This window comes from Dicentrarchus labrax, unplaced genomic scaffold (assembly GCF_905237075.1).
Source record: "Dicentrarchus labrax unplaced genomic scaffold, dlabrax2021, whole genome shotgun sequence".
NCBI classification, from domain to species: Eukaryota; Metazoa; Chordata; class Actinopteri; family Moronidae; genus Dicentrarchus; species Dicentrarchus labrax.
The window spans coordinates 18829084-18852047 of NW_026136702.1; the positions used below are offsets into that span (position 1 = coordinate 18829084).

The 22964-nt window shown below is 39.8% G+C and overlaps 1 protein-coding gene across 1 annotated transcript in view; it reads left to right on the forward strand.

Moving 5' to 3' along the window:
- The first annotated feature begins 4426 nt into the window (after positions 1-4426).
- Positions 4427-22964, forward strand: part of peli1b (pellino E3 ubiquitin protein ligase 1b) — a 39822-nt gene continuing 21284 nt past the window's right edge. Inside the window, exon 1 of the mRNA XM_051420722.1 lies at positions 4427-4830. The gene's annotated coding sequence lies outside the window, so the exon portion shown is untranslated. The remainder of the gene's footprint in view (positions 4831-22964) is intronic.

The following is a 22964-nucleotide window of genomic DNA, read 5'->3' on the forward strand; positions in this document are numbered from 1 at the left end:
TTTTAAAATGTTATATTATTGTAAGCACCTTGAATTTTTTATTTTTTTGCATATAATATTAGTTAATTATTACATTACCTTCACTGGTGGGAATCTATCTGTTGCATGTGGAAAAAAACATAAAGCACATAAAAACAGTCTTCTTGTAGCACTTGTGCATGTACTCTTCTTTTAAGTAAGTGCTTATAAGAAGTACCATGAAGGTTAAAAGTTAAAGAATAAACTTGCAAGAGAATACTTTGCACTTGAGCAATGCTTCGTACAATGTCCGGGTTGGATCCACCTGAAGGTTGTAATCAGACCACACGGACGTGTGTGTTTCTCTACATTTTTCATAATTTCCTGACGCTTCACACAGAAGTGCAGCTCATTGGCTCTTGGAAAGAGAAGCACTTGTCAAAACATCCATCAGGAGTGAAGTGAACTGGCTGCAGCGCCTTTACCCATCGAATCAAAGGAAGGTGTGTCTGCCTTGGGAGGTGTTGTTGTTGTAACCATAGCAATGTAAACAGGAGGGTTCAAACACAGATTAAAATGTGTGCAAGCATTATGTAAGGTGTGTGCATGGAAGTGTGCGTGAGTGCATATGTGCAGGCACACATGGTTTCTTATGTCTCCTAAAGTCTTAAAGGCAGAGTCCTCTTTCAGTGTCTGCAGCTCGTTGAAAAACACTTCAACTTGCAACGCCCACTACTCACTTCTGGCGTCCAGTATAGCAGCAGGCATGTATTTTATTAGCAAACGTAAGTGTGTGTTTTACAGCGTCTCAGCAGTATAAAAATAAGTCTGACACTGTGTGCATTTGTATGTGCGTGTATGTGCGTGTGTGTGTGTGTGTGTGTGTGTGTGTGTGTGTTTGTGTGTGTGTGTGTGTGTGTGTGATTACCAGGAGGGAAATTATTTTTTATTTAATCAGTTCTTGGCCTTACCTGATTTTTCCACCTATTCTCACATTGAAGGAGTTGTCTCTCCCTCAAACCAAATATAAATATATCACACACACACACACACACACACACACACACACACACACACACACACACACACACACACACACACACACACACACACACACACAGACACAAACTGGAGGTCTTCTGGTGAAACTTGAACTTTCTAGGAATCATATACACACAGCTGGAACTGTAGAGTAATGATGTTGTTTGCCGCACATCTGGGATTCACTTCTCAAGTTAAAGTAATTTAATATGAAGGATTTAGGTCTTTTGTGCCCACAGCTGTGAAACTTCTTAATGACATTTGACACTTGCTTCTTTTATTGTGCTTTATTGTTGTAGCAGTTGTTCATTTTTAAGTTTTTTATGTTGTTTAATCAGATGCATCATTAATCGTCTTTCATTCTTTAAAGGTCCACTGTGTAACATTTAGGAGGCTCTATTGGCAGAAATGTAATATAATATTTATAGGTATGATTTTAATAGTGTATAGTGACCTGAATATAGGAATTGTTCTGTTTCCATCCATGTTAAACCGCCATGTTTCTACAGTAGCACAGAATCAACAAACCAAACACCGACTGTAGATAAGGCCTCTCATGTTTTTTGCGTGTTTTTTGACCAGTGTAGTTTCTCCTAAACACTTCACAGCCCATTCTTATTCCCAGATTGACAAATACAGACACAAACGGTGTTCAGTTTGATGCAAACTACAGCTTCTCCACTAGTTGCCACTTACCCTACACACTGGACCTTTAATTGATTCAATTGTATCAAATACTAGTACATTATTTTCAAATGTATTAGCTATGTGGGATTATAAAATGCACAAATTTCATTCTGGAATATATGCATGTGTAACTGCCCTTAACATGTGTACATCTTTCATATGTTGCCTGCTGTAACCTGTCTGAGTCACTGTGCATGGGCCACTAAACTGGTTTTCTCTCTGGGAATCAATAAAGTCATCTAATCTGATCTCACTGTATTTGGCCTCAACAGTCTACATTCAGTATATTAGAATTACTGCATATACACTGAGATGGCAAAATAATATGCTTTTATCATTTTTTGTTGATACTCATGATACTCATGCCTCTATATTACATACATGAACAAACATCAGCAAGAAGATAGGCTATTTCTATATAGTTATTCTTTGTTTCTGCCACCTGGTCGGATTGGGTCCAATTCCCCATCAAATGAATTAAATAGGCAGTAGAAACCATTTGCTTTTGTCCACAGGGGCTGCCAGAATCAACACAAAGTGAAAGTTCCTTGTAGGGCAGTGGCAGTGAAACATGCAACAAGGCTACACAGTTCAGCTGTGATCAAACCAAGGTCATTAACCAAGTGTTATATATACCTCAACCAAAGGCTACAACAGTGTGTCTAATAGAAGTATGGATTTAAATTGTTTATTACTCTTGGTTTGTGTGTTCCATCTGCAGACAAGTGCAAGTCAAGAATCTGATTGTTGGATCTTGAACAGAATGAAATTCTTGTGGTTTGTTGTGTTTTGTCCTGCTATCTCAAGGCTATTTCAAGAACTAGAAAAACAGTTTAAATGAAATCTGGTGGAACATTAGGGCAATAGGTCGAACACATGTGATTAGTTATTGGCAAAGATCTGAATGCAGGTGTGGATTTAGGACATTTTTAAAGATTTCCTAACATCAAGAGACTGGATATTTTTAAAAAGAACTCAGCCACATCCATCCCATGTTTGTCTTTCAGTATATGTATTTATCATACCTTAATGCAGATTTAAAAATTCCAAAGAGTCTATTAACAATATAATTTAGAGGACTGAGTTGCATTGATATGGAGTCTCTGATGACCTTCTAGTTGTGTACCAAATAAAACAGTCATACAAGCAGTTCAGAAAACTATAAATAATGTCCTTCCTCACGTAGACTGCTGGGTTGCTGAAATTTGCAATAGGATTTTAACATAAACATGCTGACGTCCCTAGATCTTTTGAATAAATCCCCATTATGTGCTGTATGCTGCTGGAGTCCGGGTACTGTATATGCATTATTTTAGATAAAAATTAAACATTTAGTACCTGATAAAGCACTATAAAGCAGACTAAATGATTATTTCTAAGAAAGCAGCCATATATTCACAGCAGAAAGAAGGCATGTAACATTCTGGACATAAATAAATAAAGATGGAGGTGGCAGCAACACGGACAGACCCAACTCTAAGTTTACCCCAGTTGGGTCCACCCAGGCTAGAATGTAAGCACTCATGGTATGTCGGGTTTTTTGAATGAAAGCCAGCATGAAAGGCCATATGAGGGAGAGTCACGCATGTCTGTGGATTCACATCAAAGTTCAGTGTGGAGGCAATCAGGCAGAGGAGCTGCAGAAGGTCACGCCTGTGTTCAAGGTGAGTTCATGTTTCTGGCTGCTGTATGTAAAATCAAAACCCTTTGTGGTTGACAGATGTGATCATTGATTTCACCCACAGTTCTTAACTATTGAGGCCTTAAGATTTGAAGCTCTGACCCTATAAAGTTTTGTAAGACGTTATAATTTTAGTCTATACTTTTACTCTTTTAGAAATATTGTACTTTCCGGTTCACTGCATGTATCTGACAGCTGTAGTGACTAGTTACTTTGTGATGTATAAAAAATGCACAATAAGGTGATAACACAGACAAACTATAGTTTACTGTATACTACAGTATAAACTAGTATCGTATACGCAGTATAAGATATTCCTGACACAGTAATACATCACAACACTTATTAGGGAAAATATTCACAGGGAGCAAGTGAATATTCTTACTTTACTGCTCATCTGCTACTTTACTTTACTTAGTAATGTAAAATTCTTACTTTTAAAAGAGTATTTTTACAGTGTAGTATTACTACATTTACTTATTAAAACAACAGGATATGACAGCTATCAGTAATATGCCGTAAATTGTTGAACCAAGTACTACAGCAGCAGAAAGGTAAAGTAGAAAGTAAACAGTAGTACTATAGCTTTAATTTCAGGAGGATGTGGTGTACTTCTGACTTCACATCTCTCTGATACCTGTGGTAAATTCACATAAGCCTACACAATTACCCAGAGCTCAAAGGGGCACTTTGACAATGTTTGTCAAACCTCCACAATATTATAAAGTACATTAAAATTGGATAGAAAACCAGCAAATCCTCACATTTGTGAAGCTGGAACCATGAAATATTTTTTCTTTTATGTTTTGTTTGTTATGTAACTAGTATCTAAAGCTGTCAAATAATTATAGTGAAGTGAAGTAAAAGAGTCCAATAAAGTACCTATACCCTCACAGTACTTCAGTATATGTACTTAGTTACATTCCACCACCGGTTATTGCTGAATACTTGTATGAAAAACACCTGCACTTGAGCGCCCTGGCTGGCAGCAGGTAACACTACAGGTTCCAGAATGCTTTGCGGCGACGTGGGTCTCCTCCTACAGCGTACGCTCACAGGCAGAGAACGGGCAGAACAGATCAGCTCTGTGTTTACGTTGAGATGCTCACAACAAAGGACAGCGCACCGCGGACAGCCTGTCATTTAAAATACAACACCGTGAATATGTTGTCTTACGGTGAGCGTTTGTAACTCACAACTCCAGGAAGAGGAGAACAAATAACCACATTTATTTATTTTTTTTTACGTGGTACGGTTTTAATTCTTTTATTTTTTATTTTTTGGTAAACCAGCCCAGAGGGGGGAAATTAAGACGAAAGAAATCCCTTTTTATGCCGGTGGAGCGTTAAGCTAGCTTGCTAGTCTCAGCAAGTTGTTAAAGCCAGGCAAGCAGCTGGTGGAGAAGCTAGCAGCACAGTCAGCCACACCGAAGACAATACAGCGACTTCATCATTTATACCACAGTGAGTACATGGTTACAAGCCACCTGACTTTGCTTAATAACCACGATAGTGCAGCAACGGTCACACACTAACGTTAGAGGGCTAATTTAGCGCTAGCCAGCCTGTTCAGTGTTTCTTGCTGTCACCTGCTTTGTCCTGTCACCGGCTCTGTGACCATGAACTGACCGGTTATTAACGCTACCTCACCCCGTTTAGCTAGTGCATGCACTGGGCAGGTAAGTCATCACAGGGCAGTCGCTGTGCTGCAGCTGCAAAGTACTTATCTTTGTCAAGTTTTCTACACACACACACACACACACACAGACACACACAGACACAGACACACACACAGACATGCTCATGCACCTGTTTTGACTCTGTGTGTATCTCAGTGGAAATCAGACGCTCTGTAAAGATAAAGCTTCTGGTGGCAGTGACTGTATCTTTGTGTGTGTGTGTGTGGTGGCTTCAGAGATGGAGGTATTAGTTTACATCACTTCCAGTCTGCATGCTGACCTGTCACGGGGTGGTGGTGGTGGTGGTGGTGGTTGGGGGGGGTGAGTGAGTGAGAAAGGGAACATTGCCTGATAAGGAATTAAGCAAATGCACGGACTCTTGCCATTACTGAAGCTTGATTGCCAGTTAATGACTTCCCTCCCCTCCCCTCTATCTCCCCGTGTCATTCTGCCTCTGTCTCTCTCACCCACTTCCTCCCTCTCTCTTTCTTTTTTGTTTCCCACCCTCCTTGCCGTCTTTCTTTCTCTGTTTTGTTCACTCTCTACTGGTAAGCGTTGCTGTTGGATTGCTGATAGGGATCTCGCTGACTTCCCTTCCCCAATGTTGGAAATGTCATGGTAAAGACAGACGTGCATTAACTCCATCTGCTCCACTGAGTTGCCACAGGCCTTATTTCTATTGTCTGCTTGTCAGTGTGATGATTAATGAGGAAACTTAAGTTTCAGTGAAACGCTGGCCAATGGTGGTGGCCACTCCGTTTTATTCTTTCAGTGACTATTACCCATTAACTAACCCATCAAGACTAATATGTAGTAGGACTGCAGTGAGTACAGCGTATCAATGCTAGAAGGAGAGCTACATTTAATACTGAAACTATTTACATACTACATACTTGCTGAATTTGCCTTTAACCTCCTGCAACTGCTCCATAAGCAAAGCAGCTGGTTGAGAATGAGACAGTACAACTACTTTTTGTGCACTCTGAAAGTTAAATCTATTTGTAAGAAGGTGTTGCTAAAGGAAATGATCTACTAAAGTGTTTGAAAGGTTCCAAAACATAGAGCTACGGGTAGAGAGTGCAGCAAACATACAGTAGAAGTAATGTGTATGTTAAGCACACTGTTGCAACTCCATCTCTATTTGAGGTTCATCAGCTTTGTGCAAACATAACTAGTCTAACAGGCTACACTGAACTTTTTGGATCCATATAAGATCTATAACAGTGAGCCAGATCTGCTGTAAAGAGCCATACAAGGGTCAAGTTGCGACACGGATACCTGCTAAAACAGTGCTGCCCTGTTATAAAGAAAGCTGAAGAATCTTTTCTATATTTTTGTGCACACTATTTAAAGTCTGCATTCTCACAGTCCTATAAATGGTGATAACTTCTAGCGTTAAGTGCTTGGGACACAGAGTTTGCTGTGTAACAGGGGTAGAGTGTAAGTGTTTGCACATTTGTATTGGGTGTGTTGCCTGCCGGACTGCGTGTGTGTGTGTGTGTGTGTGTGTGTGTGTGTGTGTGTGTGTGTGTGTGTGTGTGTGTGTGTGTGTGTTTTCTCCAGCATGGTTTGGAGTCTCAATTTCAGGGAGGAAACCGGAGCTGATGGTGTCAGACGGGAGCGCAGAGAGAGCTCTGATGTCTTAATGGAAGCTCAGTGCTGCCTGTATCCTTAGTAACCCGGTCTGTGGGGACACAGAGAGGCCTCCCTGTCTCGGTCTGGGCTGGATGCTGTATCACTGCTGTCCAGGAGCAAAAAAACAAAACAAAAAACGATAACCCCAATTTGATCAATTATTTTTAAAGATTTCTATTTTGTTTTGTGTGGTCTTGTTTAGGCCGAGCAAGTTTTGTGATCCAGTACAACCATAAAACAGAATTATAAAAGTTTAATAAATATGGCTTCCAGCATAGTAAGAGTTTACCTTTTAAAAATTAGATTCAGTAGCATTATTTTTGCGTTTATATCCATTTTCAGGAAAAATTTAAAATCTGTGCTGCAGTGTGTACAAGTGTCTGAAGGTGACTTCCAAATCCTGGTCATAAGATCAAAAGACCGTGACAGCACAACAAGTAACACCCCCACCACCCCCTCAGCTAACCCTTGAATGCCCCTAATATACATATATAGCTTTGAAGTAATTTGAGGGAAGGAATTTATTTCAGGCAACTTTTGAGGTTAACTTTTCAGCAAACTAATAGTTAATAGTTGAACTAATAGTTAAAGGAACCAGTCAAACATTTTACTCATTATATTGTATCTGCTGTGCTGTGTTGACTGAGCTAAGTGTGAACTGTGTGGAAACCCACTTTTATTGCATATTCATTCAATGGAAATATATAAAAGCTGTAAGCTGTAACAATAATGCCAGCCGTTGGTGGTTAACACCTCGCAGTGGAGTGAGTACGTTTGAGTATCATACCAAGAAATCAACAACATGCCAGACGGCTGTGTGTGTGTTTGCACCCTTTTAACGTTAATAATGTGCACAGCATGTTCGTCACGAGAGGAGACTTTTGCTTTTTTGTTTGCATTTATCTTTTTGCATGCACGTGCCTGTGGTGTGTAGTTGCATCAGGGAGGGCCGCTGAGCTCAGCGGGGATCCGTGGGTGTAATCTTCGGCGCAGCTGAGCAGCAGCTTTCCCCCCACTGTGTGTGAAGAGCTTGGCATTCTCCTCCCTGTCCGGCTTATTCTCTACTGTGCTGGTAAACAGGCTGAAGTTTGTGGAGGGAGATTACGTCTGTCATGGAAAGTGGGTCAGACAGTGGGCACTTTTTTATGGTCTTGTTTCTGCAAGGTAGGGAAGGAAAGAGGAGGGGGGCGCATTAAACCACGAGCATTTTTCCATAGTGCTGCTTGAGGCAGCGTGTGCTCAGTCCAATTCGCTTATACTCCCCTCTTGTCAGAATCAGTATCAATCACTTTCCTATACCTTTGCTTACAGGGCATTGCATGACATGACGTGTGTGTGCGCGTGTGTGTGTGTGTGTGTGTGTGTGTGTGTGTATGTGTGTGAGGGGTAAATAAATTCACGACCTTTTTGTTGCAGTACATCCTATGTACCACAAGTGTACCACCAAGTTTTTAGTTTAAAGGCATGCTCAGGCAGACAATGAAATTTTTTTGCCTTTCTTTACCCTCATGAATTTGACTGTAAAACATTTTTTTTTTTTTTTGCCACGAAGAGCCAATGTACAGACTGTACAGATGTTAGCGGTGGCTAGCTAGCAAGGTACACTGGCTGTGTGTGTGTGTGTGTGTGTGTGTGTGTGTGTGTGTGTGTGTGTGTGTGTGTGTGTCTATGTCCTCACAGCCTGATTGATCTCACCAGAAACTCCTATCTTCCTCCAGTCTTCCTCTGTGTTCCTTCTGTCTCCACATGTTCACAAATTAAAGTCTTAAAGCTTTGGAAGGATTCTGTATTTGTTACTCAAGTTATAACATTTTCAACTAGCTCGGACACTTCCGTGCCCCAAGTTGCAATGCCCAAGCTGAGTGTGTCCCCTCTTGTGTCTTTGCATTGACCTTACATGCAATTGTGCTGCCTGACATAAATTCAGTAGTGCAAATCCCACCTGGACAAAAAAGCTTGTTAGGTTAGCCTAGCTCTGTATGGCGAATGCAAATCAGAGCAAGGGCTTAAAAACCATTGCATAGCATATCCTATTGTCTATCATATTATTTGCAGATTGAATGGTAAAGAGACTTCTTTGTCTGGTTTTATTTATTTTTTTGTAAAGCACTTTTAAGACAAGTGCTATATAAATTAATTATTGTTTATTAGTAATGCAGCATCTTTACATTTTACAGGGTTTCCTGTTAGAACTCATACTGCGAGTATGAGGTACTGTGTGTACTTTATTCAACAGGAAAAAGACACACCAACCAAGTACCTCCATTTCCCTTCTGTTATTTATTTATTAGTAATGCAGCATCTTTACATTTTACAGGGTTTCCTGTTAGAACTCATACTGCGAGTATGAGGTACTGTGTGTACTTTATTCAACAGGAAAAAGACACACCAACCAAGTACCTCCATTTCCCTTCTGTTATTATCAGGTAATGATAAAATGCTTCCGGTTGGTCAGTACACATCCCCATTATTATTTGAATTATGTAAACTCGGGTCGTGGAGAAATCAGTTTATCGTAAACCCTATAAATGATTTAAATCTCAGGAGTAATAGCGTTAACACAAATATATGAAATGCAAGGATAATACAAAGCACACGGGCAAAGTACCCCTGCACAATAGCTGAATGCAGATTGTACAATGATTTGTAGCCCTTTCTCTCTCTCATCATATCATCTGTCTTTATCTTATACTCTTCTGGGGGGACTATTTATTATTTATTTAAGGTGCTATTTTAGTAGTAAGTTGGTCTCGTGTTTTGTTACATAAAAAAATTAAGAATACTTTTCTAATTTCTTTCACTGCCTTTTGTATTTGTCTTTCACACTCACTGTGTATTTATCTCTTTCCTAACTCAGTCACTGAAAGTAACACCAAGGCCCCTCTCCCCTGCTGCCAATACCTGAGTCAGAAAAATAAGAGAGGTGGAAAACTGAAACATAGTGAGGCTGTTCAGCTACTTTAAAAAACCTGTTTGGGAGTTCACAGTCCTATTTGGCAACTTTATTACTTTAACGGTAAGCCAGCTGAATTCATGAATAGATCCTTATTTGTAAATGTTGGTGGAGTTCAGGGAAAAATGTCTGTTAATGTCAGGGATGTGCTGACACAAGAAGAGCTGAAACATGTCGGGGGGGGAACGACTAATAACATCCTAATACTTTATTTTATTTATGTGTGCAGCTCTTAAATTCTGTAGCTCCACTGGGAAAGACTGAAAGAAAGAGAAACTTGTTTTAGGACAACATTTTTTTTTTTTTTTTAAAGCAAAACACTTTTGCATTAACAATTTGTGCTTTTGTTTCTTTTCTCCATTAGTCTAGAGCTTTAGAGCTGAAATAATTAGTCAATAAGAGGATAACCATTTTGATAATTATTATATAAGTCTTTTTTTATTTCATTGTAGACTGGGGGGCATTTTCACATTTGGATTAATAGTCCAATTGACAATTCACATAAGATCCTTGTTTAATTCTTCCTCTTGAGCATTTTTGCCACTTTTGTCCTTCTTGTTACCTTTTGTAATCAGTTTTTCTATGCATGCTAGTATACCGTCATAGTGGGCCCACTTTGCCTTATTGCATTGCATCCATTGTGACAGTTACATGCATACATTGTGATGTAGATGCTGAATGGATATATTGTAGCACCAAAATGAAACCACTTCTACACGTTTGGCAAATAGACCCCATCATTTCCTGTTTTACCACCTAGCTATATTTATACTAATAATTGGTTACGTATCAAAGTGTCTGGTGGAGATCTGAAACGTCCCAGATGTAGACAAAAGCTGTCAAAAGACGCAGATGCTGTTCATTTCCTATTTTGAATGATGGCCTCCTGGCTACCTGAGAATGGCAAACAGCTTACATGATTTCTCACTTTTGGGTGTGCTCAACTCTGACCAGACTGAAACCACAGCCTGTTCCTGCAGGGATTGTTATTTCCCTTTATATAACAAGAATCTTTCACTTTTACAAGCAGGAAGCGAAAAAAACTCAGTTGGGTTTATATGTAAAACTTGAAGAAAGAAAGTTTTGTGAGTGTGTTTGTATTATTGTCAAGATATCATCTCTGTGGTTCCCTTGCTGTGTAGTTCATACAGGCGACTGCAGCTGAAACTACTGATACACCTTCTCTTTTCCACATATACATATTCATATGTACACACAGACCTGTAATTATCAACTCCCCTCTCATCATGCATGATTGCCATTTCCTGCTTCACTTTCCAACCTTCCTGTTTCAAATGAGCTTATGTGTACATCCTCACACACACACAGTTGATTGTGTAACTTGTTGAGGCTACACTTTCCCCTGGGAGCGCTGCTGTTTCTGCAAATGCAGAGAAAGATTAGGCAGTAGTTGCTAAAGATCCATTAAATAATCAACGTCCGTGCTCAACACAGCAGCAGCAGACAGTTGCTGAGATGTAGTAGTAGAATTGGTCTTTCTTAAATGTAACTGATTATGTAACATATGAAACTGTTGTTTAGACCTAATATAAACAAAAAAGTCCCACTTATTTCCTGAAATCTTAAGTCTGTTTTATTTTTAAAAAGTTCAGGAGATAGAGCCAGAAGTCCGAGGAGGAAGCAATGCCAGAACCCAAACAGACCCCACTGAAGCCTGAATGCTAGCAGCACTAGGCACCATCGTGCCTCATTCAGCTGGACAAGAGGCTAATGATTACAAACTATGACCAGGTGCAGCTCAATTAGACCCACATAGACCGTTCCCTTTTCACTCCCCAGAGAAATGCAACCGTCACTAACGCTGCAAGGACCCAAACAGGAACGGATGGTGAATGGAAACATGAATCAGCCACAAGCACGCAACGGTAGAAAAAGTTTTGCCCCTGAAAGGTACTGTAATAATCACTTTGAGACTTTGAAATTGTCCTACTACCATCTTTAGGGTCACCTAGGTGCTGTTGACCTGATTGCACTTGGCGCTATAACTTTAAACACTAAAACATTCAAACCTATTTACCAATGCTCAATAGCTGCAGAATATATCTGTCCTTTTGATTTCTTCCTCAGTACTGAAACTAAAATTAAACTTTCTCACAATACATTCACAGTGTTGTGGTATAACCATAACGGTAATAGTGAAAATAGTCTACAAAACAAAACGAAAACAACGCCCTAAATTTATCAAAAAGCTGGAATCAGTCATAGAATTTATTTATTCTGTGGATTATGAAGAGCCTTTATTTTGACATAGCTTTAGTGACAGCTTAGATTAAACAGTGGGTATGAGCCTTTTTTAACACGCAGCAAAAAATGTCATCATTCATTTGTCAAACAGACATAAACTGGCTGAAGTGACAGAAAGCAGAGACAGTTCAGAGAGAGAATATCTGCCGCAAAGAAACGAGGCATCGCTGCCTCAGTATTACAACTCAGTGTTTGTATCCTATCCCTCCACAGTGTACACTAATACATATTGCATTACACAGCCATGATATGGCTCTATTGTATGCCTAAAGAATGGCATACATTGACCTCAATGACACCTTTTAGTAAGGATGGTGTCATTAAGCACTTTTGTCAGATATTTAAATTATACAGCGCTACAAACCTGCAAATTTCATAAATATGTATTCAAGTGAATAACAGCAATTTAAATAGGTTCTGTAATTTTCCCTTCTCCACTGAACACACACACACACACACACACACACACACACACACACACACACACACACACACACACACACAGGCACACACAGGCACACACAGTATTCTGCTGTACTGTACCTTGCTTCTAGGAAGGTCAGATTGTATGCTTTGTACAATCAGCACTTGGCTGTATAAGCAGTTGATGTGTGTGTGTGTGTGTGTGTATGATTGCATGTCCATATGACGATATACCCATGTGTGTTTAGATGTCCAGTCTGTGTACAGTACGTCCTTGTGTGCATGACTGCACACATGTCACAGTTTGCATGTGCTCCCCTTCATGCCTCAGCTGTGATTGTGTGTGCTGCCCATGCTTACATGTTTGCATGTGGAGTTTTGTGTGTACAAGACTTTGTGTCACGGGTTTGTATCTTGTTGCACGTCCACCAACAGAGCTGTTTGTTGTCTCTGCATACGCTTCTCTGTGTTTTTCCCACTGAATCATTGATGAGACTGTAATTCGAACGCTGGCCCTCCAATTTTCTTCCCCCTACAGTACCTTCTGTCATCAGTTAGCCTCCTCCCAGTGCCGCTTACAGGAAAACCAGTATGCTGCTCTGACAAAGCACAGACAGCAGACCTGCCCTGGAAACTATAAAAGCAATCATTAGTTACAAAATGGACAAAGGACCACAGACACAAACAGTAACAGTAACTTTTAGGCTTTTCCAGTTATATATACACGTGAATGATCAAACTGTAATCAAAGAAACAATTACTCACCTTGTTTGGCAGCTCACCATGCCACAATGTCTACACAGTTATTCATGTATTTGTGTGGCACAGTACTGTTTTACTCTTTGTTCATTATATTCCAGTTATTGTGTGCAGTTATTGTGTGCTTGTAGGCATAAAAAAAATTTAACAAATAAAGCTCACCTTATATCTTACTCTTTCTGTCAAAACTGGTAGAGCTGAAAGTTGATCAATAGATTAGTTGATTGAGGGAAACTTGATCTATTTTAATATCCAATTAATTGTTAATGCAATATTTTATTTTTGGCAGACTCCATGAAAGGCGACCCGCCCAGTCTGTAGATATAAAAGTCTAATTTTGAGGTAACAAAAACATAACACTCCTTATTTTCAGGTGATTATACACTAATGAAAACATACCTATGAATGTTATATTCAATTTCTGACAAGAGAGCCTCCTAAACATTACATACTGGACCTTTAAGTAAAAATAAACCAGTTGTTGTTGTGAATATTTTATTACACTTTCTTTGCAGTTTTTTTTTTTTTTCTACATACTTTAAGTTTGCAGATTAGGAAGATACAATGGGGGAAAAATATGAGACTTATTATAATTCTCCTTAGTTTAAGGCAGCCTAAGTTAGATTTAGGGAAGTCTGATTCACATGCATATTTCACAAGTTATTCACAGGACAAAAACACAAACAGGAACCACCAGTTTTTAATACTCTTGCTGAGTTGATTTTATTAGACAGTGTAACATGGACACTGTGGGAGTATATGAAACATTGTTTGTGAGTCAGATTCACTTGTTTTCACAGTGAAATGACCTGTCATGTAATCTTATCCACTGAGCCTCGAAACAGGCTGACCATAGACACAAGTCCAGCCATCTAGGGCCTCTGGCTCAAACTGAGGACCCTCTTTGGTGGAAGATGGGTGGATTCTTTGGAGATGCCAGTCCTCTAGGAGCCTCCAGAGCAACCAGTAGTTTGTTTTGATGAGTTAATTTAATCCTCAGCGGGAGTTTGGCGCCGAAGGGTCCGACTCCAGTCTGCTTTTTTTAGGCGTGGATGGCAGAGGTGCTAATGGTGCTGTCGTTAGGAAAAGATCTGGTCCTGTGTGCACTAACCATACCTTTGAGGTTAGTGTGTATTTTTCTGAACGTGATCAGCGCTGTGGTTGACGTGTGATGTTCATGGTTGAAGTTGGTCAGAGAGGGATGATGTGTGTTGGCTTTTCAGGAGACTAGGAAATGTTTACAGGACATTTCAGCATGTTTCCTTATGTGTTGGTTTTGTTAAGAATGAGGCCCAATAGCTTTTGATGCCATCTTCACTATGTTCACATCTGCTTTCAACAACACAGCTCAGGTTTACATTCCTCACCTTGTTTCTAATGTTCAAGTCCTTTTCCTGACCTGCTCCACATATTTCATGCCTTGCTGTTTATAGCTGATGGGTGTGAGTATTGTTGTGGCAACGCTTCCTGGGGTCAAGTGCTTGGCATCGGGCCCAAGTGGATTATTCTAATCTGCCTTGTTACCGACTACTCCTTTTTTCCGTCATGGTCACTGCTACGAAAGTAGCTCAGCATGGGTTAATATTGCCCACTTCAGTGTCTGTGTAGACTCACTGTGTTGGTAACAGCACATGGGGAAGTGGTCTGCTTTGTGTACCAGTTTATAATCTCTCTGGTGTAGGCTAATGGTTACTCCAGAGAGCCCAGACACCACAGAGTGTGGATGTCTTTAATATGTTTCAGTAAAAAGGGTGATAAAAAAACGACAGATGGGCTGAAGCTAATTAATTTTTTATTCGCCATGTTAGAGAGCATGTGTCCACCATCCTGAGTAAGCAGGTTGTTCTTCACACAGTAAGTTTACTGTTTATTCACATTTACAATTATGGCATTTGGCAAACTCTCTCATTCAGAGCAAATTACAGTGCTGTTTAACTTTCATGATTCAGACCAACAAAACAAAATCAGACCCAGTGAAGACACACACACACACACACACACATATATGTATTTGCTGGCAATCAAACCATCCAAGTGATTAGGTGGGCATAAGGTGCAACAGGGAGTAAACATGATGACTAAACTAGCTTCAGATCATTCCCTATGGATTAGTCCACTAGAAGATTTTCTTTCTGTACAAAAAAAAAAGTCACAGCCCTTTTCTGGATTGTATTTTAGATAACAGAACAAGTTTGATTATACTGGTACAGCACATTGTTTAGGATAGCTCTCTATTATGAAGACCTGACCACAACTGCTGCTTTGCTCTTCTTAGTACAGAACATTGTGTTTCTACTTGTTGTCTGACAAAGGAGTTTTTGTGTATCCTCACTGGTGTGAGTGTTTTGAGGGCTCAGCTCACAGCAGGCTGATTAGGACAAACTAAAACTGATCTACGACCTTTTGTCTCCAGTGTCCTCTAACCTGCATGTGGCTATCCGTCTGTTGTGTGTGCCTACCATTATTTCTTCCTTCCTGTCTTGTAATGTGTCCTGGGGCTCATGTGATTCTGGCATACAGTATGTTTCCATCCATCTTGGAGTAAATATTGGACCCCCCCCCCCACACACACACACACACACTGACATACAGGAGAACACCTCCAGGGACCATTGAAGATGAGAAATATACGCCTGTCTGTGAGTGGGGAGGGAATTGGGACTTCATATGTGTATCGACACACTGACTCTGTGTAAATCACTTTAGAGCAGAGCAGCTACAGGCATGTCTCTGGCTAGACAGAAATGTACCAGTGCCTCTCGCTCAGTGTGTGTATAGCCTAAACACATCAGAATGAAGATATCTTTAAACCATGCATACACTTACACCCATGAAACATTGTATTATTCTGTTTCTATTGGCTAAGCTACCACTCAGTAAATCATATTAGGAATTCACTCTCTGGTTTGTATTGATAATGCAGTCTTATCTGTCTGTGTATACCCAGATGAGCTTCAGGAGATGTAATTCACAGTACATTAATTTTCTATAACGTTGCATCAGCAGTGATTTTCCCTGTCATAAGGTCCACTGTTGGTTTTATAGTTCCTCTGGATGGAAATGGTTTATGTGTGCCAGCACACAGTGTGGGTTTATTTTGGGACAGTAGATTGGAGTTTTTGTGTGATCTTATGTGTGAATGGAAATTGTCTGATCATTTCCCATTGGAGTTGGGAAGACCAGTCATCAACTACTGCGAGATCATGAGCAAATTACAGTTACATGGGAGCACACCCAATTGAACATAAATCAAAAGTCTTTAATTTAATGGAAAAATGGAAAAACAAAGAACCCCATTTCTGAAAAAAATAAACACCATCCAGTTGACTGTTGTCATCCAGTCAATGTTGCAGGTAACCATTAGTTCCTAGTCATCATGAGAATGATCATCATTTATCGTCCCCTTTTTAATTGGGTGGTTTCCTGTTTTACTAAGTGATTCAGGTTCTGTGTGAGCAGCAGTATGGAGATGGCAGCTATGTCTTCAACCAACCATAAAACTGATCGTATCATTATAATGACTGTTTACATAATAAAAGACTTAAAGGTATCAAGAGGAGCCAATCAGCCAAATTGCAGATAAGAGCCAATTATAAGCAAAACATTTAGATACCTACTGCAGAAACTTTGGGATGTTTTAAGAATCAAAATTACTAATGCAAAAATCGAAGTACTGATGTAGAGGTCTGGATCACCACTGTAATAATCAAGACGCTTAAACTAAGTGGACATGCTTAGACACTTAAATACATTTTGTAAAAAATACTGGGGATATAACACTTCCGGTCCTTCCTTCCTCTTTTTTTTTCATGTTTTTCAATACCATCACTGCCATTTCTTTATGTTCATCAACTGGATAAGTTAGACCAAGGATAAGAGGCAGAATGGAAGATTCAACCGAAAAGAGAATCTGGCGTCAGGTTTGCCAGCACCCCCTCCACCCCACAGATCAGTTTCCGAGTCATCGAGCGTCTAATCTTCACAGTGTGCAAACCAATACCTCTCCACTGACCCCACCATGGAACTCTAAACACTGGAGACCAGACCCGGGGCATCTGAAAATGAACTGCCGCCCACACAAATGCATTTCCCTTGCATTACAAATGAAATCCCCACTGATGTACACACACAGCCTGCCACATTCCAAAAAAAAATACTTAAAACATAATTTGTAGGGTTAACACATGCTTTGAATTATTGACGTTATTTGGTGTTGTTATGATTAAACTGTTATTTAGACAAGCACCTCTTGCAATGATGACGTTTCTGGTCACACCCAGCAAGCCTCCTGCATGATGTGCTGCATAATGCTCCAGTTGAGTCACCATTTGGAAAAACAATGAAAAGACATTCCAAAAAACTGTAAGAAGCCTTTCATCTCATGGTCTTTCCTTCTTTCAAACCCACAAATGGATGACTGATGTCCAGATCCAGATTTTTTTATTCTTTCATCTTTCTTTTTGTAGCCCTGCCGTCTCAAACTAACCTTACATTTAGTGATGGGAAAGGTTTGCCTCACCTGTCAACCACCTGCTGCTGCCTTGGTTGGCATTATTCAGTCTGTGGATCTGAACATTTTAAACATTTTGAGAACACATTCACAAGAAAAAAATACCCAAATATGTTTTCTGCAGAGCTAACAATTTGTTTAGAGTTCTCACTTAGACAAACATCTTGTCAGCTGTACTCAGAGGTGAAGAGGTAGCAATTAGTCCCATCCACTGCGCTGAAAGTTGGCACATTCATCTCAGGCTGACAGGCTGTGTTACTCTTTCCTGAATGAGAAATCATAATCTGGCAGAGAGCCATCATTTTATCTTTTTGAACTGAGGAACGTGTGGTCTTTGTCTGCAAGCCAGCTGACTGAAGACTAACTGGCCATTTGACTTTCCCACCAAGCAGCTGGTGTTTGTCACAGGAAGTTGAGGTTTCTAATTTGAGACATTAATGTGGCTTTGTCCCTCTTTACGTTGAGGTCCTCTTTGAGACAAACTCAGTTATGCTCAAACCGAATGCTATTTTATTTTTTATTTTCTTCTGTATGATGATTGGTGAATCAGAGCCTCTAAACTGAGGTTGTTTTGTTGTAGTTCAGGAGCTTTTTTATGATCTTAAAATAACCAACTAAAAGAGGGCTGTAACCTCACCCCTCACTGATTAAAGGTCTTAATCGGTAGAGTTCATGGCTGTTCTAAAAATGTGAATTTTACACTGTATACTCCCCCAAGTGACTATTGCTGCCACTGCATCAAAAAAAGTCTTGTTTTCTCATAAAAATAGTAAAATATTTTCGTGTTATATCATATTTTTCACTTTTCTTGTTATAAAAAGTCAGTATGTTGTTATATCTGCTGTCCTATCTTTTCCACGTTGGAGAAGTGTGTGTGTGTGTGTGTGTGTGTGTGTGTGTGTGTGTGTGTGTGTGTGTGTGTGTGTGTGTGTGTGTGTGTGTGTGTGCGTGTGTTAGATGGGTGGGATATGTATGTTTGAGATTTACTGAGTAATGAATGATTTAGTGGCACATAACAATGCACCATATTGATGCACATAGTCATTGTAGTTAAAGTGAAATATAAACAGTTATATTTCCGTGGATTGAGTATTGTTGGAAGTGTGCTGTAGTACAAAGTTTGCCTTGACAAAAATTACACTTAACATTGCAGTTATGCCTCCCAAGAGACCTTTTCACTGTGGTTCCACTGGGTTTCGACTTTAGCAGCAATCACCTCCTTTCCTTGAGGGCTCGTTCCTGGAGGCCATGAGTTTAAGAACAAGGATATGCCTTTTCTCTGAAAGACTTTGACTGCTTTCCGAACAGGACACGGGTTAAGTGGGCTGGAGTTCCTCTTGGAGTGGGAATTTGACAAAGAAAGCTTTGAAGTAGATCAGCTGAGCAGCTCCTACAATGTCTTGTTTGCTCTTAACTTCACATTTAACCTCTTAACCATCTACCCAACCACTTACTTTTCTTTTGTTGGTATGTTGATGGTTTCTATGACGCTGTAGGATGTAGCCTTTTTGGGAGCATATTTATCTATGTGTCCTGTCTTGAGGCTGTTCATAAATCACTTGAAGAAGATTACTGTTAAAAACAAATAGTTTACTGTTTTTTTGTGTCTTATTGTTGTTTATCGTTTTAATATTGGCACTTCCCTTACATTTTGCTATAGTATTATTACGTTTACAGGAAAGTCCCCTTTGTTCTGCCTACTTCAGTGTGCAGTAATATAACCATTCTTTATGCAATCAGGCTTGGGTTGACACCTAAAATAGAAATGGAAACCTGACCTGGGTGTCACAGGTTGGCAGCAGCAGGTATCTCACTGAAGTTACCGTAAACCACTACCTGGAAAGTAGGCTAACACCCACTGTCTGTCTGAAGTAGCTAATTAATATTTAGCTTCTTACAGCCAGATGGCTATTTTCATGACTATTTTCTATTGTTGCCCAAGCACATTTCAGTAGAGCTGCTGTTTGCTTTCAAGGAGACATGAACCTCAGCCTACCAGCTGAATAATGTCTTTTTTCACTTCTTACACCATACTGTTGTGCATTACTTTGATACTGAAGAAAACTTAAAAACTTCTTAGCCAAGTCCTGGAATTATGAGGTCATTTTTTTCTAGGATTTTCTAAGTGGATTTATAGGCGTTTATTTGCAATGGACCTCGTAGACTGAATCTAGAAATGCCTGTATCATGTTTGTCTTCGTGTTCAGATTTAATAGTATCACTCAGATTTTGATACAAATTGCAGCAATCAGGTCCTAAAGGGTTTACCTAATGGCCTCTGTGAGCTGTTTGTCACAACCACTGCGTCTGCTGCAACTGTTGATAGTTAGTGAGTGAGCCAAACTGCAATCACTAACTTCCCAGCATGCACTTGTCCCTTTCTCCTCATGCAGTATCTTTGTCTCACTCCCTCCAGCTCTCACACACACCCTTGGCGAAACACGCCTTACAGTTTGAAAACCTCTGTTCGGCATTATCTCACAGGTGGCATCCTGCTGTGCCAGTTGAATGTCAGTAATCCATTTGAAGTCCTACTCTGCCCGTCTTTATTGACACTGACATTACTCAATGTTCTTTTAAAATGTAATGTCTCTTTCTTTGCACAATTGGTTTTGGCATTTGTGTACCATTATCTGACCAAGACTATTATGTAGAAGTGATCACGTCTCTGTACAGTGAGCTGTGGGCATAAGACAGGAATATGACATTCAAATATAAATGTATTGCTTTTGTGAACACATAACACCGAGAAGATAAAACCCCCCTCACCTCATCTACCATTTATTTGTGATAAAGGGAATGAGCTGTTTGTCACAAGGGATGCAAAGATGAAAAGACTGAAGAGGAGGGAAAGGTGGAGATTGACTGTTTTTGGAAAATTGTTGCTGTAAGCTTTTGAAGAAAAACGTGTTTCTGCTGCTCAGCATGGAACAGCTGGGGAGCTCAAAGCCTCTTGCTCGCAATCCACTCATAGGGAACATGAAAGGTATGAAATGCCTAAAAGCCTCTGCATGTTTGAGGATGTGGTGAGAGCCAGTAATACTGGGATGATTAGGTATCTGATGACCTTCTTAATGAACGGCTTTGACAAAGATCACAGCAGCCACAAGTAAGAAGATGAGCTCGTTTTTTTCCTCCCTTAGACACATGCATGCCTAACAAACTGTCACCCACTTTCAGCCTACGTTGTATTGATAGTTTTAGCCCAGCAGGCAGCATTTTACTTTGAAAATCAAGTCTACTTTCTTGTCTTTTCACATAGCATCTTAATATTAAATCTTCTTAATGTCCAGAATGCCAGAAACATGCCATCCTCTCTGAGTCTCTGCCAGGCATCTGTTATTATTTATTGATCTGATGACCCACTTTACCAGGAGGATATCATTACCACTTTCCAGTAATGAAGATGCTTCACTATGTAGGAGGTCCTGGTTTTCTTTTCTAGCTATTGTAATCTAACTAATCTGACTTTTTTATATATATATATCTTTTATATATCCTTTTTAATATACATCCTGTTGTTGTTGTTGTTGTTGTTGTTGTTTTATGTTCTATTTTACATCTGTTCCCAGTAAAGCTGGTTCATTTGGACAGTCCACTTTATATCAAAAGCTCACTGCCAATACATTTTGTTTTTGTTAGTGATGTCCAGTTGAAAGACTAATAACTAAAGCTGAAACAATCAATCAATTAATCGATCAACAGAAAATAAATTGGAAACTGTTTTGGTAAATCATCACTTGTTTCAGTTATTTTTCAGGCAAAAATGCCACATTTTCCCAGCTTCTCAAATGTGAGACTTACTGTTTTTCTTTGTCATGTATAATAGTAAACTGGATATTTTTGGGTTAGACTTTTGGTTGGACAAACCAAATGCCATTTTAGGCTCTGGGGAATTATAACGGGACTTTATGCACTATTTAAAGGATGTTTTGATTGAATAAATACTTGCTAATCTACCAATCTATCTTAGCATTGGATGTTCAAAAAGTGGGAAAACATGGTTAAGTATTAATTATCCTATCAGCATATATTAGCAGTCTTATGTATGTGTCAAGTATGGGGCTTGTTATCACATGAGCCAATAGCTTAAGCCTTAAGGTCTTAGTGTCCGTGGTTATGTATCAGGACCTATCTTTTACCTTGGTTATGCAGTAGACTTAGCAGATTAGTTAACAGCATACTGTCGCTCCCTCTTTGAGTTCATCTTTGACCGTGACTCTGCTTGAGTATCTTCTGACCCATTTTTGGTTCCTGACCTGCCAGTCGAGAAACACTGCCTCTGGTTAAGTTGTTTGTTTCCACAGAGCCATGCCTTGTGATCCTGAAAGTGTGTCACCCTTTGACTTGTGATTCCACCCCTGCCTTTTTCAAACATTACACAACTTTTAACTCTATATCAAAGCGTTGTGCTGGACTCAAATCCGTCAGAGAACGCCGTTAACTGTGGGTGTGACATGGTCGATTGATGCAGGCTTTGTTTCCCTGTGCATGCTTATGTGTTGCCCTTAGGCATACATGTATGCTAAACAGGACAGTTTGACATGTTGCTCTGCGGCTCAGCTGGCAATACATTCAAAAGGAGAAGTGCAGCTGTTAGCCTGCTTTCCTATTAACATACACACGTGTGTAGGTTTGCCTTGTCTGTGTGCATCTACGTTTGTTTGTCATGTGTTTTTCTCTGTTGGCAGCCAGTGGGAATGGCAGGTGTCATCTGTGCCTCCTTGCAGTTAAGTTTTATGAGGCTCTTTGTAAGTGTGAGGCTGGTGTTCCTGCTGTCAGCAGCACACTGTTACAATCCCTGACTCCAGCCAGCAAAATCAGTCTCACTGAGCTCTAGATCTATTGTTGTAGGACTGTGTGTGTCGGTAGCTAAGCAGCAGTTGGCATGCAGCCACACTGAGCTCTGTGTCATGCACAGTTGCAGAGGCAGACAGCTTAGTCAGACACACACACACAAACACACAAAATACATACACGCCCCAACATATAGCATATTTGTTCTAGGGATGCCAATTTTGAGCTAATTCCTCAGTCATTTTGATCATCAACAAAATTGAAAGGCAAAATGCATGTTTTCCTCATTTAAACTATTGACATGGGTTGTTTAACAGCATAGCCCAAGTGAATTAAGTAGAGAAAGGTTGAATTAAAGAAAATAAAGCTCGACCGGTCATTATTATTAACATACAATGTCGGTTAGTGGGGCTTTAAATATTAAAGGAAACATCATTAGTTTGATGGAAATCCCAGTCTCTGATGTTTAAGCCTAATGTTGAGCATTTCCATGCACTACCCCAAACTCTTCACCATACTTTTGGCTGCTTTGCAGAAATGATGCTGCACCACAGAATAGTCAAGTATGGACATTATT